The sequence below is a fragment of the Rhamphochromis sp. 'chilingali' genome (assembly GCF_963969265.1).
Source record: "Rhamphochromis sp. 'chilingali' genome assembly, chromosome: 2".
In the NCBI taxonomy this organism is placed as follows: Eukaryota; Metazoa; Chordata; class Actinopteri; order Cichliformes; family Cichlidae; genus Rhamphochromis; species Rhamphochromis sp. 'chilingali'.
Window position 1 is genome coordinate 25075442 of NC_137930.1, and position 14884 is coordinate 25090325.

The following is a 14884-nucleotide window of genomic DNA, read 5'->3' on the forward strand; positions in this document are numbered from 1 at the left end:
GACACATAGATTAATAAGAAAAATAGATTAGTAAGAAAAACCCTGCACCAAAAAACACACAAAACCCCCCAAAACAAAACAAAAACCAACCAACCAAACAAATAAACAAAACCACAACAACAACAAAACAAAACAAGGATGACTTTCAAGGAGTCCACAGCATTCAGATTAGTAAAACTCTAACACCTATTTATCAGATTACATGTTAGGTAAACAGTTTATTCATAGTTTACTTTCTCATGACGTCATTTCCTCCACCTTATCTATCAGTTCGTTTAGAGAAGGCTCATCATGAGAGACGTTACGAAAGCTCTCTCAGTTGTTTACAGAGTTTAAAAGACGTATAAACATTTTTTTTAAATAAAAAAATAATCACTGGGAATCTGTTCTAGTTTTCATTTTCATTGCTCAAACATTAGATAGTTTTCGATATTTTATTGTCTTTTTATTGATTTCATTTTATTATAGGTGTCTGCAATAGTTCTCATGTAAAGGTGGGAAGTAAGTACAAATACTTCATTACTCTGTAATGCTTTAGAATTTTCAGGTTTCTGTACTTACATATTTATTCTTCAAACAACCTTTTGCCCTGGCTCCCTACGTCTTTACACAAATATGTGGACTTTCGACTTTTCAAAATATATCTTTGTTTTATTATTGCATTAATATAGCACAAAGTTCAGTTACCTTTGTATAAAAATGGAGAGTAGAATTTTACTTCAAAGAGAGCTAGTTTTTAGTTACTTAGTTTGAGTATATTTCAGAGTCTGTACTTTTTCACTTTCACTTGAGTAAAGTGGAGTCAGTACTTCAAGATTTACTGGAGTACTTTTTTTAAACACAGGTGTTAGGTTTATATTGTTGATTGTCATCTGGTTAAGTATAAGAGCCCTTTGTTTAGGTGGACCGCGGCGCTCCTAGCACCAGCTTTGGGGAGTCGCCCCCCCCCCCCCCCCCCCCCCCCCCCCCCACACACACACACACACACACATACCTACACTATGCACAGACTGGTACTCTTTGAGATGCCATATGTTAATGAACTTATGCATATTCATGTAAACTCAATAAAGAGCAGTGTTACGAGGGAGCAGATCGACTGGGGTGAGCGACAGGAACATGCTTGTCACAGTTCTCTTCCTCGTGCACGAGTAATAGAAATAACTTTGATGACTTGCATCTTGCTTTTGCTGTTGTAGTAGGATTGTTTTGTTCCAGCGAAGGGTTGTGCTAGACGGACCCATCAACAGGTATCTGTATTTCTACTTAAGTAAAGAAAGTCTGTACTTTAACTTCAAATAAATACAATAAAAGTCAAAAACAAACCCAAAAAGAAAGGAAAAAACAAACAAACAAAAAGATCAATGCACAGAGCAAAACTGGTGGTCTGACAGTGTGTTGGAGTCCACTAAAAACACCTCCACCTGGTGACACTGGCATGGGCATGGTTGATTGATTTGAGCCTGAGGTCGAGGGCTGGAGCAGAGATAGAGAAAGACAGTCACACAGAGAGAGAGAAGGAATCCAGTCAGAAAGTAAGAGACAGAAAGTGGGAGGAGAGAAGACGGAGAGTTCTGAGTGCTGATGTCTGCAGCATGATTGCAGCCTTCTTCTTAATGGCCATCTTCCACTGACGTAAGATGGTCCAGATACAATAATCTTTTATTTGGTGAATGTGTTAAAGAGTTATACATTACTGAAGGAAGGGAGGCTCAAGGGTCGCTAGAGCAGACAGAACTACAAAAAGAAGAAGACAGGATTGATCTCCAGGTTGGGAAGCTCTGCTCTCACACCATCACACCTGTCTCCAACTCCTGCAAGCAGTCACAACAGCTACAGTGAGAGAGAAGTGAGCTCTGCAGTGAGAGCCAATCCAGTCTGGGAATCAGTGATTCATGGTGAGTCACCAGCAGGCTTGCTGACTTCAACACTAAAACCTTTAATTATGTATGTAAAATAATATGCACTATCCCCAAGCCTGTCCACATCAATTTCCAGTAAATGTCCACTTACAAGTTTTTCAAATTATTTGCAGAGGTAGGTGAAAAAACACATTTATACATTTCACAAGTGTCCAACACTAATACTGTCCTTGATTTCCACTTTTTACCAATAGATGTCTTTAAAACATTTAAACTGATATGTCAGGACAAATCCACATACACCATATTGCCAAAAATATTCACTCATCCATCCAAATGATTGAGTTCAGGTGTTCCAATCAATTCGACTGACGCAGGGGCGTGGAATGAAGTGCATAGGCATGCAGACTGCTTCTACAAATGGTTGAGAAAGAATGGGTCGCTCTCAGGAATTCCAGCGTAATCCCATGATAGGATGCCAGCCATGCAACAAGTCATGAAATTTCCTTTTTACTTAATATTTTTATATTAGTTTTTTGTGGTATTGTAACACAGTGGATGTGATTGGGAACAATAGCAACTGTGTGGGAGGGTATGGCATGTAAAATCACAGTCAGCAGGTGTTGAGGCACATAATATGCACAGGTCCAACTTTCTGCAGAGTCAATTGCTACAAACATCCAAACTTTATGTGGCTGTCAGATCAGCTCAAGAATAGTTTGTGGAGAGCTTCATGAAACAGGTTTCCATGGTGAGCAGCTGCATACAAGCCTTGTGTAATGCAAAGTGTTGGATGCAATGGTGTAAACCATCCTACCACTGGACTCTAGAGAAGTTGAGATGTGTTCTCTGCAGCAATGAATCAAGCTTCTCTGTCCTGCAATCAAATGGATGAGCCTGGCAGTTGCTGGGTGAACACTAATTGTCTGGCTGCCGTGTGCCAAGTGTCAAGTTTGGTGGAGGGGGGATTAGTTTGTTAGTTTGGTGTAGTTTTTTCAGGTGTTTTTCAGGACATGGGCTCAACCCCTAGTTCCAGTGAAAGGAACTCTTACTGCTTCAGAATACCAAGAGATTCTGGACAAGTTAAAACTCTTAACTTCGTGCAAACAGTTTGGGGATGGTCTCATCTTGTTCCAACGTGCACACCAGTGCACAAAAAGCAGGGTCCGTAAAGACATGAATGAGTGCGTCTGTTGTGGGAGAACTTGACTAGCGTGCACACAGTCCTGACCTCAATCAAATCTAATTCAACCTTTGTGTTGAATTACAGTGGAAACTATGATTTAGGTCTTCTTGTTCAACATCACTGTCTGACCTCACAAATGGGCTTCTTGAAGAATCGTCAAAAATTCCTATAAACAAACTCCTAAACCTTTTAGAAAGCCTCCTCTTAAGAGTTGAAGCTGTTTGTAAAGGGTGGGCCGATGTCATATAAAACCCTGTGGATTAAGAATGGGATGTCACTCAAATTCATAATCATGTAAAGGCAGACAAGCAAATACTTTTGGAAATATAGAGTACCTTTTACTTTTTTCCTGTAGTAGGCTAAACTTGTGGCAATGACAAAGTCATTGCTCAGTGGACTGAGACAGAAACAACAAGAGGACATGGATTAGCGTTTATTGTCATTTCACTTTGACAGTTATTGTGAGTCATTGTGAAGCTCTGAATGTTGTCTCATTTCTTTGTTCATGCATGCATAGCTACCCATTCAAACTCCAAAACATCTTAAGGTTTTTTTCCCCTTTTTTTGAAATGTTGTAGAAGTGCACCGTAGCTAGCCTGCAGCACATGTGAATCAGAATTACCAGAGCCAAGTCTCTGAAGTGAAAGAGAACGAGTGACAAGATGTGATTAATTCTTAGCTTCTTACATGGTTCCATCATTCTACAGAAAAGGTAAACAGGGATTTCATTGTTTATATTTTTGCTGTTTCAGCACATGAAATGACCAGATGGCCAGTCTATTCTTAAACTGTGAAAAGTGGAAAAAACCCAGACAGGGAACATGTGGTTTGTCCAACATCCCAGACAGTCTGTTCACAAACCTGATGTATAAACTCCACCCTGGATCACTGCATTTCTACCATGCTGGCCACCGTGGAAGCGAGGAACAAGACTGGATTTCTTCCTGTCTGCCGAGCAGACCTGGTAATCTACCAGACGACCACATGCTCAGCCTGATAATCCATGAGATGACTGCACATGATCCCTCTTTGGAGGGAACAGGCAAAGTCATGTGATATATTTAAAGTAGTACACATACATAAAGGTATGGAACCTTGTTTCTGTCAGAAGTTTGACTTACTAACTCAAACTTCTGACAAAACAACTCAAGACTGAGAAAATAACTTTAAGTCTCAAGTTATTAAGTTGAAATTTTGAGATAGTAACCCAAATGTATTGACTTAGGTATGCTAGGTTTTTTTTTTTCCAGTGGCAGAAACAAGGTCCCATATAAAGCTCTCTTTCATATTTTACAAGACAGCTATCAGACCGGTTTGTGAGTTTTTTTCCAGCCCAGTTCCTTTGTTAGCTCTCCTTCCTCCTTTAGACCCGCAGTATCAGTAATCATAGGCCTCAGTTACAGTGAAAGTGAAACACCATGTTTACAGAAACTGTAACACAAATCTTGATGAAATGTGTAACTATAGTCAGCTGTCTGGTTGAGTGGATAGTGTTACTGTAAAGTCAAGAAGAAGAGCCAACAGTGGAGTGAGGGCTGGTGTGTTCAGGGATATAATCAGCTGAAGTCAGATGTGAAGTCCAACAATAGCAAACAAAGACACAAGCGTATATGTTACGCCCCTAGTCTAGGCGGGTAGGGACGCACATAAGGTTGGAGGAGAGAGAGACAAATCCCCGCCCTGGTTCCCAAGCCAAACATCCAAACCAGTTGTGAGTAAAAAAAGTGATTTTATTTAAGGACAAGAAGCATAGCTCCAGGGTGAGCCCAGGCCAAAATAATAAACAAAACCAACTAAGTCCCACCAGAAAAGACTAACTAAACCCTAAGAAAGAAAAAAGAACAAACAAATGACAGAGCTATCCCTCGCTCCCTGACCAAGAAAACAGGAGAAAACGATTCCAAAAGAAAAGGCAGCTCACCCCTTCCGCTTCAGCCCACGAGTGCCTAAGCTCTCAGCTAATGCACTAGGAGCGGCTTTTACAATTCACACTCCCACAAATACACAAGATAAACACAGGCTGGGAAAACCAGGGTCAGGACTGCGACGGCTGTCAGGCTACTCGCTCGTTCCACACTCTCTCTCTCTCTCTCTCTCTCTCTCTCTCCCTGGAGCTGTCAGAGCGGCTTTTTGAATGTGGTCACCTGTTCCATGGTCCAATCAGCTGCTCACTACTCTTCATTAGGGGAGGGACCTGTAAAGAGTCTTAAACACAGTAAAGAGACACAGAACAAACAGCCCACACAGTGTTCTTATGGCCACAGCCGTAACAGTATAATAAAAATTATGGCAAGAGGGTCACCAGATTCCAGTATGTTTAGTGACCTCAGGTGAGACGGTCACTCATTACGGCTCAACATTTTAAAAAATCTGACATCGACTGTCGCCGCCTTGTGTGTTGACTCTTAGGTGGAGCAAGAGCCACTGCACCACAGGAGCCATGAGTCCCAAGCCAAGAGAGAGTGTGTTTGCTCCTGCTATTGGATTGCTGTTATCATTATTATTTTTACTGCTATACTTTTAGTTAATGTATTTTTTTTGCACTACACATATTTTATATGTCATTAGGTCATTTATTGTGGAAATTCTCATGTAGGAACTATTGTACTGCATGTTGGTTCCGCTGGTGCACCTGAGTGAGATGTACACCCATGTTGAAGGATGGAAGTGAAGCAGGAGAGGCCAATTTAAGTCAGAGGATTTTTAAATGTTCTTAAAAGTATCTGTAAGGTGTTTATTTCTGCCTCAAAGCAGGGGTCAGGCAGCAAGGTATGTTTTGTTTTTTATATAGATCATTTATTTGTCTCTATTTCACCCGTCCTCCTATTTCATTGAATTTTTTTCATTTTGTGTTTTAGTTCGACGGTGGCGTAGTTTGTGATCAAGGTGATGCTGTAACAATATCAACCCCAAGATTTTATGACTCACATAAAAGCCAACTCAGTAAAAATAAATCTTTATTGACTTTAAGAAGAGGTGCAAGTGATAATTATAATGAGCAATACGTATGCAGATATTTGTATGTCTTATATGACATGGTCAGAACATTGTATGGTTTGAGAGAGCACTCATATGATTATGGCCACTGCAGCAAAGGGCCAGCTATCATTCAAAACAAGGGGGAAATAGTGTGCACGCTTTCAGAGATGAAACTCCAGACTCCTATGACTGAGCGAAGATGACACATTCACACATTTTCATACATTTCATTTATTTATTTACTTTTACATTTTCATTCAGGCATTAGTTTGGTCAAATGCACATGAGATTATAGTGATGATGTTGGCAAGTTCACATTCATGTTGCTGTTGAGGTGTGGATCTCTTTTTCAGGAAACATGTCTGTGAACTGTTACCCCTGCAGTGGTTTCCGTGACAGGATGATGCCTGTTTTTAATGAAGTCCTGCTTCAGGATCGTGGACATCCAGTACTGATTTGCAGCTTTGTCCCCTGTGCACAGTCTCCTCCAGGTTCTCTGGATCTCTTGATAATATTGTGTACTGTAGTTGGTGGGATAATCAAAGTTTTTAAAAAAATGCCCCACAGTTTGAAGACACAGTTTGGTTTTCTTTAACCTCTTCCCATCTTTACTTCTGAGAAACTCTGAGAAACATGTTACTGACCTGTTGTCAATTAACCTAAATGTTCCTCCAGCTGTTTCTTCTTAGTATAATGTTTTACAGTCTTTTGTTTCCAACCTTTGAGACATGTTGCTGCAATCAAATTTCAAATGAGCTATTAGCTCTTTTTTGAATTCACAAAATAGTAAAATGTCTCATTTTACGTTTTCAGGTTTTTGCATCCCAACTTCTTTGGAATTGGGGTTTTAGATGTAGAATACATTTTCATAATTAAGAAAAGCACATACAATTGTATGATAAATGGTAAATGGCTTGTATTTGTATAGCGCTTTACTTAGTCCCTATGGACCAGTCATCTACCCACACATCACACACACATTCACGGCATTGTAGCCACAGCTGCCCTGGGGCGCACTGACAGAGGCGAGGCTGCCGGACACTGGCGCCACCGGGCCCTCTGACCACCACCAGTAGGCGACGGGTGAACTGTCTTGCCCAAGGACACAACGACCAAGACTGTCGGAGCCGGGGCTCAAACCGGCAACCTTCCGATTGCAAGACGAACTGCCAACTCTTGGGCCACGAACGTCCCAGTATAATACTCCAGTTTAGCCGTAATGTCTGGTGTTACACATTAAAGTATTTGGACTGTGCTATGTGAAAAACAGCAATAATCAAAAGTAATGCGCCTCCAAAAAACAAAACCACATGCATGCTAAAGTTCTTTAAGGCCGCGTTGGCTTTGTTATAACCACAAACGTAATAAAATCTGAGCTGGGTTTGAGTGCCTACAGCGCTGAAAAGGAGCTGAATAACTTTATTTTCTGCTGCGCTCCAGTAATTAATCTTTACAAAATGCAAATAAGTGTGTCATGATTTCCACTTATGTAAGCACACAGAGATGGTGTATGAAGGATATCATACTGTAGGTCGCTGTGTTCCTATAAATCGCTCGTGGTTATTATTATGTCCTTGATGCGTCATAACTACCCCCACCTCCCAAATTCACCATGCCAGCCTCTAGTCAATCACATCCGCCATCATTGCCACTGCACCTTCACAGCTTTTAGTTCAAGGGATATTTTTTTAAATCATCCTTTTGCAGAGTCTTACTTTTCATTTTCCAGGAGAGAATTAGCATCACTTTTCTTAATATCTTTATGTTTTAGAGTGCACTTATAGGCTGGCAGATCATAACTAAAATTGATGTTTTCTTCTATTCAGACAAGTACATTTCTTTGGGAACTAGACAGGATGAAATGAAACAGAGGAGCATGAAAAAGATGCACAAGCACATTCAAGATCACTTGGAGTGTGTTCTGAATTCACAGCTATTGCATAACCCCCAAAATATCTGTTTCTTTTAAGCCAACACGTTTATGCAACTATGCTTTGCTGCAGTTCACAGCTGAAGCACTAACATGCAAAATGATACCGATAAAACTTCTCCATCCTGCCGAAGGAATAAAATAAATGTGAAAGGCATGAAGTCAAGATACATTATGTGCTGCTGTTTTTATGTCTGAAATATTTTTTTTTGAAGTAATAAAAGCCAACAATAGCCATTAAAACCATTCATTTTGGATTCTTTTCTGATGTTCCCATTTTATAAAAATTTAGAACGTGGTCATAAAATCTTCACATTTCACTGAACTGCTGCTACAGTTTGTGCATTTGTTTATATTTCATTGGTTTAAAAAAATCCCCACTGAGTTGGTTTACGTTTTATCCCACTTTCACCTTCAGAGCAAAAACCACTTGCTGAGCGTGCTAACGGAAAAACTGATTGAACTGCACCAGTCCTCCATTTACTGTGATGAAACTGTTTTCGGAGTGGGTGGAAATTAAGCAGTTTAAGCTAAAAAAAAAGAAGAAAGAAAGAAAGAAAAGGAATTAACACCTCTCTCATATAGTTGTGGCTGACTGGAAATGAGCACACACGCACATGTCCTTATTTCCACTCACCCAACAAGTAATTTCAAGGAAACTGCAAAACTGTGTTTGATAGTAAAATCCATGAAATCCAGATGTCAGATGTAATGGATGTGGTGAGTATGTGGTTAGAAAGACTGCAAAAACCAAATGAATCCATTTCAAAGATCAAAGTCACCTGAAAAATGCTGGTCAAACAGTGAGGTCAGGACGAATGATGCTCAGTGTGCTTATTTCCTGTTGTTCATCCTGCCTCCAAGAATCACCTGATATTCAGTCCAAGGGTCTATAAATACTTATGGAAAGTAAAATGTAACTGTGTCAGAAAAATTCTTATTATGAACTAAATGTGTCATGCTTAATTGGTATTAATAATAATGGATTGGATTTATATAGCGCTTTTCAAGGCACCCAAAGCGTTTACAATGCCACTATTCATTCACTCACTGGTGGAGGCAGCTACAGTTGTAGCCACAGCTGCCCTGCGGCAGACTGAGAGAAGTGAGGCTGCCATATCGCGCCATCGGCCCCTCTGGCCAACACCAGGCGGTAGGTGAAGTGTCTTGCCCAAGGACACAACGACCAGGACAGAGATGGTACAAAATGGTACAAAATGGTACAACATGTGTTTGCTCCTGCTATTGGATTACTGTTATCATAGACATGATCTGAAATCCAGTGTTAGCTCAATTACCTTCTTTAGAAATCTTCTGTCATTTGCGATCCTCACACAATACGCCTCAACTTGAGAACAGCAAACAGAAAGAGCCAGAGCACACTGATTATTTTCACAACAGCGCACCATTATTATTTTTACTGCCATATTTTTAGTTAATGTATTTTTTTTTTTACACTATGCATATTTTATATGTCATTAGGTCATTTATTGTGGAAATTCTCACGTAGGAACTATTGTACTGCATGTTGGTTCCGCTGGTGCACCTGAGTGAGATGTACACCCATGTTGAAGGATGGAAGTGAAGCAGGAGAGGCCAATTTAAGTCAGAGGATGTTTAAATGTTCTTAAAAGTATCTGTAAGGTGTTTATTTCTGCCTCAAAGCAGGGGTCAGGCAGCAAGGTATGTTTTGTTTGTTATGTAGATCATTTATTTGTCTCTATTTCACCCGTCCTCCTATTTCATTGAATTTTATTTTGTGTTTTAGTTCGACGGTGGCGTACAACAAAAAAATGGTACAACATTAAAATAAAAAATTAAACTTCAGGAGTAGAACAGATTTCTACTTTCCTACCATAGAGGGTGTCACTTTCATTCTTCTTTCTCTCAAAACTTCTTTCTGGTTTAGTTTTGGCACCAGAAACTGGATAACTAATTGTCTGACTAATATAAAATTTGTCAAGCAGTCTGCTAGAAATGCATAAGTAAAACAGACACAAACAAACACAGTTCATATTAGTGGTGATGCTCATGAAATGCTTCACTTGTGGGGAACAAAACCCTTCCAGGAACTAAATATTTTACCTCGTCAGATGTATGACTGAGCGTCTGGTTCTCATGCTGAATGTTCCCATTGATTTAATGAGTCAGTAACAAACTGCCATTGCCAAGCATGAAAGAAAGTGAAAGCATTTGCCTTAAATATCCAGATCACAAATTGGGACCATATGTAAGGGTGGGGGTACCCCACACCCCCACCCTTCCAATAGTTGGAAACAAGTTGCAACCAATAAGAACAACAGACTCTACTGTTGGAGGACATTGGACTTTAACAAAGCGTCTTTTTCAAAATGCACATGTGCAAAAAGTTATCAACAGTGGCAGTTAGTAATTAGCACTATTGCCTCACAGCAAGGACTGTACATCATCTCTTCCTGCTTTGAAAAATATGAAAGCTTAATTTGTCTTCAGAGTTCCCTTGACCAAAGCACAAAGCTGAAGTTAGTCCCTGAGCTCTGTGTGTGGGCAGCTGTGTGTGGACGATACGCACAGTTGCCCACTGTTCTTAATACTTATTATGGCTTAAAGGCAGACAAGAAAATTTCCTATGGGGATTATTAAAGGATAATTAACTAACTAGTGCGTAGTAAGGCTTGAGGGAAATATGACATCATACACCCAACATCCTCTTTTTTAGACACACCTCGCTGGTAGTAGGCTGAAGCCCTTTTTGTCTTCAAAACTACCTTAATTCTTCATGGCACAGATTCAACAATGTGCTGGAAACATTCCTCAGAGATTTTGATTCATATTGATGTGACAGCATCACACAGGTGCTGCAGATCTGTCAGCCATGAAGCTCTTGTCCTCTCATGTTCTACTGGATTGATATCTGGTGGCTGTGGAGGCCATTTGAGTGCAGTGAACTCATTGTCATGTTAAAATAACATGACATTTGAGCTTCGTGTCATGGTGCATTATACTGCTGAAAAGAGCCATCAGAATATGGGTACAGATGGTCATGGACACGGTCAGTAACAATACTCCGATAGGTTGTGGCATTTAAATTATGCTCAGTTGGTATTAATGAGGTAAAGGTGTGCTATGAAAATATCCCCCACATCACTAGGCCACCATTAGCAGACTGAATTGTTGATACAAGGCAGGTTGGATACATGCTTTCATGTTTCATATGTCAAATTCTGACCAATTCTCTATTGCCCAGTAGAATATTTCTCTCATATTGGCTTCTATTTATTGACTCAAACACATGCCAAACACAAACTGGATATGACAATGAAACAGAGGAAATATGCTTGCAATTGTCTCCAAGATGGGCTTGAGTACAAGTGAGTGGGAATTGACGTGAATATTTGCTGACAAGTAACAACAATGGAGTCTGATGAACAGTTTGGACAAACATAATTCCACCTTAAAAATGACTTTAAGTTTTGTCACATTATCAGTTCCTGGGTTCTACGAGGCTGCCTGATGTCCCCGATTGTATTGTTTTAGTGTTGATATTACGTTTCCTCGGGCTGTTCCCTGGATGAAATGTTTTGATGACTGAGATCAAGGAACTCTTTGTTCGTATCGTAGGCCCCAAGCTGCAGTTTGGTGAATTATTTACCCAGCTGATTAATCTTTCAGTAATATGAACATGCGCCAAGGGGTGATGTTAATGAGGATGCCTGATGTGATAATATTGAATAAGGGGGAACAATTCAGGGGGAAAGAAATCCTTTAAAAAATGTTTAGAAAAGTATAGTTGAATTTTTTTTTTTACTGCAGAGGATGCAGTAAGATTGTTATCCCCTTTAGAGATTCAGTTAGTCTGTTAATTTCTTGACTTTCTAAATCTTATTCCAATTTGAATTTATTTATTTAAAATGGACAGTGTATATTAATTATATTAATATCAATGTAAATATTTCGGAGTTAGCCAAAAGGCTACTTTTCACCTCTAGTGCCTGGCAGTCCCCGTATCTATTTGGCAAACAGATACAGTGTTTTTAACAAGTGTTTGTGCCTTTCCTGATTTATTATTATTTTACATTTTTGTCACACGCACACACTTTTCATCAAAACAAATTTGAAATGCATTTTTTAAAAAATTTATTTCACTTAATAGGGGGAAACGGTTATACAAACCTGCCTGGCCTTGTGTGGAAAAGTAAATCTCCTATTTGAAATCGTGAATAAACTGTGAATAATCAATTTTTTCTAAAGCTGACTTCAACTTCACCAATCACAGCCAGGCCAGAGTACGCACAGACCTGTTGAATCAATAAATCACTTAAATAGAAGCTGTCTGACAGAGTGAAGCAGGCTAAAGGACTTCAAAAAGCAAAAAAGAAAAAGAAACTGAACAACAGATGAACAACAAAGTCATTTACATCTATCAGTCTGGAAAGGTTTACAAAACCATTTCTAAGGCTTTGGGACTCTAATGAACCACAGTGAGAGCCTTTATTTACAAACAGAGAAAACTTGGAACAGTGGTGAACCTTCCCAGGAGTGCCCTGCCTACCAAACTTACTCCAAGAGCACATCAACAACTCGTCCAGGAGGTCACAAAAGAACTCCCAATTTCCTCAGTTAAGGTCAGTGATCATAATTCAACAGAAAGTGACTGGGCAAAAATAGCATCCACGGGTGAGTTTAAAGGTCTTGATGATCCCGATCGCTTTTGAGAAAATATTCCTGAATTGATGAGAAAAAAGTTGAAATTTTTGGAAAGTTTGAGTCCCGTTACATCTTCAACTAACACAGCATTTCACAAATAGATCATCACACCAACAGTAAAACATGGTAGTAATAGTGTGATGATCTGGGGACGATCTGTTGTATAGCAATTGGTTGAAACATGAATTCTGATCTGTACCAGAAAATCATGAAGGAGGATGTTCGGCCATCATTCATACCCTGAAGCTCAAGCACACTTGAGTTATGCAGCAAGAAAATGAGCAAAAACATGCAAGCAAGTCTGCCTCTTTAAAAAGAAAGCTAAAATAACAAAATGAAGATTTTGGAGCGGCCTAGTCAAACTGCAGACTTAAATCCAATTGAGATGCTTTGGAATGATCTTAAACCGGCCATTCATGTCGAAAACCCTCCAATGTGCCTGAATTAAAACAGCAAAGAAGAGTGATCCAAATTTCCTCCACAGTCACATGAACGACTATCCACCAGTCATCACAAACACTTGATTGCAGTTCTTGCTTTTGGGATAGCTTTTTAATATGTGAAAACAAAGAACATGGGAAAAATACTTTTTGACTGCACTGTGCATCTCAATCTTAATGTTCATTTAATTTAACTATAAAGCTCCATAATAAGCCAAAAAATTAGCCTTAAAATGAGATTTATTTTGCAAAAGAGTGCTACACTGATGTACTTCCACCAGAAAATGATAGAATATTATGAATATTAGAATATTGTGAATATATATTATTATGAATTTGCAGTTTATGAACACAGGGCCGCAGCTGTGTGCACTGCAGCACTTGCCATGAAAGTTTGGTCATCGAACCCCTGTGAGAGTTGATGCTGGACTCCACTGGGTTGGGTTGGGGGGGTATGTAAAAATAGAAAGTGACGTGCCCTCAAAAAGTCTAAAAAACACGTAATTTTGCTTTTATATAACTTCATCGATGTACTTAAAAAAAATTATTTTTTATTTGTGGTGTTGTCTCTGTTGCAATATGTGTTTATTTTTGTTTTTGTGCTGCACATCTTGCCCTCCTGTTTTGTACAATAAATGGGCCATATTGCAGCCTGAGGCCTGAATGTCCCCTGCTGCAGCTCAGTGTCTACAGAAGGGGAGAGCAAAAAAGAGCAGGAGGGGGTAAGATGAAAGCAACATGATTCACACCTCTTCCAGAAATGCTCTGATAGAAATGTTTCTAAAAGCTAAGCTCATACTTCAGAGTGTCATCTCACTAGACTAAAGATGCTGCTGATTTTTACAGAACGATACAATAATGGCTCAGCACACGGTGACATCGACCCACGCTTGCTAAGATGCACAGTTGAAACGAAAAGGTATCAGAGGAGTTAAAGCGAGCCCATGTTGAAGTGTGTGTGTGTCGGGGGGATGGTTGCAGCAGAGTGAAGACACTTTGCTTCTCCCTAGAGCTGTGGAGACAGGGACACAGATGTTGTAGAACAAAAATTCCCCTGAGAGAGTAGGGCAAAATCTCAGCTTTGCTCTGTGAGCACAGTTCGTGAGAGCCCGAGTGTCTAATTGGCTGCATATATTAACATCATTACTTTTGCCCTGCATCCCCAGACATCTGCTGTGAGAATTATGACCCTGGATGTGCAGATGGGGCAAGACTGACGCTCTTATGTGCTTTTAATTTTATTTATTTATTTAATTAATTATTTTTGTTTTCACCATTTTTTTCATTTGAACTTTGCTGTTACTATTTTGAGTAACCCACAGTCAGATTTTCCATTATGCTGTTGACACCATCACACCCAGATTATGCAAGCATATTGTTTGTTTGTTTGTTGTTAGCAAGCGATGAAAATTGATTCACTGCATATGCATATTTATCTCCCCTACACATGTGCAGCCTATAGATAATTCACATTATAAAACATACATAAAATGTTAGTGAAAAAAAAGAGAAAATCCCAAGTTAACACCCTTTCGGTGTATTATTTTTTATAGCGAGATAGTAGAGATTTAACCAGTCTTTTCCTAAATCTGCAAATTGATTTGAAGGATTGGAGAAAAAATCATTTAAGAATCACTTAAAGTATTTCCCCCCCAAAGCTGTCATTTTATTTGACCTTTTGTGACATCATGTTTTACTGTTGCTTTGTGTTGTATATCTCAAGGGTGATCAGCGTTAATTCCAACTTAAAAGTCCTTCTAACTCGTGAAGTGTTTGATAAAAGTTCCAGATTTGCAGGACA